The 5790-nt window shown below is 33.1% G+C and overlaps 1 protein-coding gene across 1 annotated transcript in view; it reads right to left on the reverse strand.

Annotated features, from left to right (window-relative positions):
• LOC111641725 (dual specificity tyrosine-phosphorylation-regulated kinase 1A-like) overlaps window positions 1-5790 on the reverse strand; it is a 121720-nt gene that overhangs the window by 38543 nt on the left and 77387 nt on the right. The window lies entirely within an intron of this gene.

Raw genomic sequence — 5790 nt, forward strand, 5'->3', positions numbered from 1 at the left:
GTGGGTTTTTCTTGTAGAAGTCCAAACACTTCTTTGACATCAAAGTGCGAACACGTCTTTGCTCAGCGGTCAGCAGATGCAGCACCCAACTTGCTGAGACCTTCGTCATACCCAAATTTTCAGTTAGATGTGGTGCACTCGGTCGACAGAGATGTCTATTGTCTCAGCTATCTCACGCGTTTTCAAACGGCGATCTGCTAACATCAAATCGTAAACTTTGTTGATATTTTTTTCAGTGACAGCAGTTGACGGCCGTCCGCTGTGAGGGTCATGTTTCACACTCTCTCTGCCAGATTTAAAAAGGGCTGTCCATTTTTTCACAGTGGTTTACGAAGGAGTAAACTCTCCCAAAACTTCATCCATGTCAGCTTTGATTTGAGATGTGGTCAACCCTTTCTTCGTCAGATATTTTATGACCGCACGAGTCTCCGTCTTCTCCATTTTTGACAAAGCATGTGCACATTGACTATCTGCTAAGCTGTCGTGGCAAAACTTTACGACAAATCAAGCGGAAATTGGTATTGTATCTTTAGCAAGGATGGCTAAATTATTCCCGCCAAAAATTAAATTGATTGCAGCGCCGCATATAGGCAAGGCCGTGAACTTTTCGAACAGCCCTCGTATGTTATATTCTTTTTTAATGTTTTAGTTGGCTGAAGAGGGGCTTAAGAGCCCGAAACGTGTAAATTTTTCACACGTATCAACTAAATAAAGATGAGAAAACCTGCCAAGTGTCTTAATTTATAGCACTTTATTGTGTTAGAAGCATAAACATTTAAATCATGTATTAGTTTATTAGTTTGGTTTCCATTCTTTGAGATTTGGCCCAATAAAGCAGCTGTCCCAATCAACTGGTGGCCCAATTATGCAGAATCCACTGTATATAAAATAAATTATTATAAGTTGAAGAAATTTTCTTAAAAATAAAAAAAAAAGTGCTCCTAAAACATATCAATATAAAACTATCATCTTATTGCAGATAAAGTATATGTAAAATGTATAAAACTTGAGAAAATGATATAAATTTGAATCTGTTAGTCACTTTCTGCTTTTCTGTTTGTAAATTACTACAAACAGTTCTTTAAAGTAAATCCAACCAATTGATTTTTGACATGTTTAAAATCTCCCATCACATCTCTCTCAGTAGATAGACTACTTTCCTCAAGCTTAGAAACTGAACTGCACAGGAACTTGTATGATTGAACAGTGTAGAATTTGTTTATCACAGCTTCTTGTTTCAACAGATCCAAGTTTTATGGCAGCCACTGAAGACTTTTCATTCAGTTTATCAATGAATGCACCCATGAATGAGAAATTTTCAGCATAACAACAAGCCATTTGATCCACATACTTCATATGGTTATTAGAGGATGTTTTCGGAATAGAAGGCCAGTTATCCCTTTATAAAGAGGTACATTAACATGACATTTAATCAAAGCCCTTTTCACTTCCAAAATGAAATTATTGGCCAAAGAAAATTCTGCCCTAATGGCTTCATATACCCAATGCAATGGGCAAGACAAGTGACCTGTCTCAGATTCAGATACATGAACTTTACATTTGAGCATGCACTTGGCATGTGTGGTACCTGATGTGTTACAAATAACCAAACCTTTTTCATATGGAATGGTAAAGTTCCACAATTTTGCACATTCAACATTGATGGTCTGCATAAAAGCTGTAGAATTTTTTTCCTAACTCGTAAACTCTTAACAGAATGGGTTATATTGGCTCCCCTGCAAATTGACAGGAATGTGCAGTACCTAACTTTCTAGTACATATATTGTTTCAACCAAAATAAAAAAACTGAGTTATTTCCTACTTTTTCTAGTACTTTTTTGAAAGCTGCTTCATATGCAGAATACACATAGCTTTTCCTTAGCATGCTTTAGTCAGAATTGAGAATTTGGTACATTTGGCAGAAAGTTCTTGAATGCTGGATGATTTACCTTGAATGCTGGATAATCTCTGACTATATAAAAGCTGCATTCATTTCACATAAAAATTCACTGTTCCTGCTTGCATAGACCTTTGCAGAATTTAACAATGCCAAAATAAAACTTTGTTCCATTTTTTCATTCTTTCTTTTTTTGTTGAAAATATGTTTTATTTAGATATTTAATGTATTGTTTAAACCATAGTAATGCTTTTTTCCAAATTTATGGTAATATTACACAGTTCATATCTCAAAATTATTGTTGGTCTTAATTTACTCAAATATAGACATCTCAAAGCTTGATGATTATATTAAAGCCGAACAATTACCGGATTAAATCGGTCTACATTAATAATTATTAGTGGTCTTGATGTAGCCGAATTTAATTGAGTAATCATTTGGCTTAATTTTTTTATCTTTAAAATTATTTACTAACTCTTTATTTATTAATTTTGTTATCTTTGACATTTTAAAATCAGTAAGCTGTCACATCTCTTCCTTGCCTTTGTGAACAATATTCCTTATTATTTCACATCAGAGGAAAATATTAAATATAAAAATACCAAAATAATTATTAATTAAAAAGTTAATTTAAGTTTTATATATAGAAATAGAAAAATATACAAAATATCCAATTTAAATAGAAAAAAGGGAAACTTATACTCCCACCAAATGATCACGAACTTAAAGAACCATCCTGTGATGACACAGTCTGCAAGTAAAAAACTGCATAGGATTTTTATACATTTTCTTATAGATTTCAACTTGGTAAAAATGAAAAAAATACCAAAAAATTCCATCTCATCAATTTTTCTTTTGTTACATTCAAGTTTTTGTTTGTATTTAGCATGAAATTCCTAGTTAACTTACAAATTAGTATTCTTTTTTTATTTAAAAAATGGTCTTAAAATGAAGACTTCTCACATTAATTCTATCAATTATAGCTGGACTTGGTAATAAAGAAACAAAAATGTTAACGGTTGAAGAGAGTAGTGGTAGGGGGAGGTGGGTTAAGTAGTTTTAGCATTAGGAAGAAAATCACATAATTGTGTAAAAACAGGTTAAAAGTTGATAGTGAGTAATATTATTGGTGAGGTTGAGCATGTTTCGAATGTTATCTGGGATACTAGGAATAAATATAAACAACCTACTGTTGGATTAGATCATGTTTCGACAAGCTAAATAAGTTCAGTATCTCGCTGGCCATCTAATGCCACACTTGGTTTATATCCAGCATTAGAACGCTACTGCGTTTGTATTTTTATTTCTGAAATATGGCTTGCAGAGGTTGTGTAATTTCTCCCAACAGCTTCTGTTATGTTTGTGGTGAATACACAGTGAAAAGTCAACAATGAAACATAAGTAAGTTTGTGAAGAAAGTTTATTTTGAATATTTCAAATTGAAACTTGGAGATCAAGTCAAAGCATGGGCTCTGCATAAGGTGTGCAGAAGATGCAAGGAAGATCTTCGTCTATGGGTTAAGGGTAAGAAAAACTCATTTCGTTTTGGCATTCCTATGATATGGTGTGAACAGAAAAATCACAACTGACTGCTACTTCTGTTCGGTAGATGTTAAAGAATTTAATACAGGAAATAAAAAGAAAATATTTTACCCTAACCTTGACTCAGCTATTCATCCAGTGTCTCATGGTTCTGAAATACCAGTTCCACAGCCACCTTCTAATTTAGATGACATCCTGAGTGAGTCAAACGACTCAGACCCATTAGCTTTCCAGGACGAATCTAGCTCAGATTTTTCTGTTGATGAAGGACTTCAACTTTCTTCTCAGAGTGGGCTCAATGACCTAGTAAGAGACTTAGGTCTTTCAAAAGATGCAATCGAATTGCTAGGATCAAGGCTAAAAAACAAAAACCTGCTATCATCTGGGACCTAACTTTTGTGGTACAGGAATCGAGAGAAAATTTACTTAGTTTTTCTCCAGAGGGAAATCTGGTTTATTGTAATGATGTTCATGGGCTCATGAAGTGTGTTGAAATAGAATATGATTCATCAGAATGGCACATATTCATTGATTCGTCTAAAAGTAGCCTCAAAGCAGTCTTGGTGCATAATAGAAATGTATTTGCATCTCTTCCTATGGGACACTCAGTTCATATGGGAGAAATATCGGGTCATATACTGACTTGGCTATGATTCTTGAGAAAATCAATTATCAAGAGCATCAATGGATGGTTTGTGGAGATTTAAAAATACTAACCATGTTGTTGGGTCAGCAGGAAGGTTATACAAAATATCCTTGCTTTCTTTGTTTATGGGATAGTAGAATGAGACAGCTACATTGAACAAAAACTGACTGGCCACCACAAGACAGTTTAACCCCCGGTGAGAAAAACGTCATCAATACGACATTGATTCTCCCAGAAAAAGTGTTATTACCACTCTTCATATTAAATTAGAGCACATAAAGCAGTTTGTCAAATCACTGCCAAGAGATGGGGATTGTTTCAGATATCTGTGTTCCAAGTTCCTGAAACTTTCTGAAGCCAAGTTAAAAGAGGGCATTTTCATTGGTCCTGACATAAGAAAACTTTTATCTGATCCCCTTTTTTGGAAACAATAGGAGAAAAAGAAAAAGAAGCATGGGATTCTTTCAAGAATGTAGTGCATAAGTTTTTGCAGAATACTAAGGACCCTGACTACAAAACCATTGTACAATGCATGCTGGCAGCATATGAAGCTCAAGGATGCAAAATGCGCTTAAAAGTTCATTTCTTACACTCCCATATTGACTATTCTCCCAAAAACTTGAGAGCCTACAGTGAAGAACAGGGTAAAAGATTTCACCAGGGTTTCTGTGATATCGAGACGTTACCAAGGAAAATCGGATGTCAATATGTTAGCTGACTACTGTTGGATGCTCAATTGAGAAACCAGAGAAGAAAATTGGAAACAACTTCAGAGAAGCATCAAAGAGAAGAAGAAAAGGTGTCATAAGAACAAAAAGTAGACCTATAAATGTGTTTAAATATCAGAAACAATTTTTTGATTATTTGTAAGAAATTATAATATATTTAGTTCATTATAATGAGTAAGAGTTTTTATCAAAAATTTTGTTTTTATTTTGCAAAAAACCTACATGTGATGGGATGTTACGAAAGTCATTTTTAGAATCTCCGGTCTTAAAAACGTATAATTCAGCAAAAATATCCCATGTAGCTGGAAAAAAATTTTCTTTTGCAAACTTGCGTAATTAAAAACAGTTTCCTGCAAAATAAGAAAGAGGAGGAGAACCTGGACTTTGCAACTTTAGTAATAATATTTTATCTTCTTTATACGTATATATAAGTTTTCTGCTAACTGAACATTTATTCAATTTTCCAATTTAAATTTACAATAAAATAAAATAATAAAGAATTATTGTTTCACAATTAATAAACTAAATGCGTAAGCTGTAAATAAAAATTTTCAGATAAATACAGCTTTATCTATATATATGTTACCGCTAAAGCTCAAAATCCGTTAATGTGTACATTACCTAGCTAATCTGCAGATTAATTAGGGTGATCCGATAAAGTTGCGAAAATTATTCCATTTCTCAAATTACCTAGGTAATCTGCAGATTATCTAGGTAATCTGCAAATTACCTACTAGGCACTCGGTAAAGTTAAAATAAGATCTTTGCTGGAACAACAGCAACGTTTCTGTACGCTTAAATTAACATAATGTTATTTATTTAATTTTCAATATCTAAAGAATCAAGTTAATACAATCAAACAATCAACAAATTAGTTGATTGAATCAATCATCAATCAATTAAAAAAACAATAATACAAAAATCAAACGGTTTAAAATATTATTACAATTAGGGAAATGAATTTGCAAAACATATGA

The sequence above is a fragment of the Centruroides sculpturatus genome, unplaced genomic scaffold (genome assembly GCF_000671375.1).
Source record: "Centruroides sculpturatus isolate CEXI.00-Female unplaced genomic scaffold, Cexi_2.0 scaffold52, whole genome shotgun sequence".
In the NCBI taxonomy this organism is placed as follows: Eukaryota; Metazoa; Arthropoda; class Arachnida; order Scorpiones; family Buthidae; genus Centruroides; species Centruroides sculpturatus.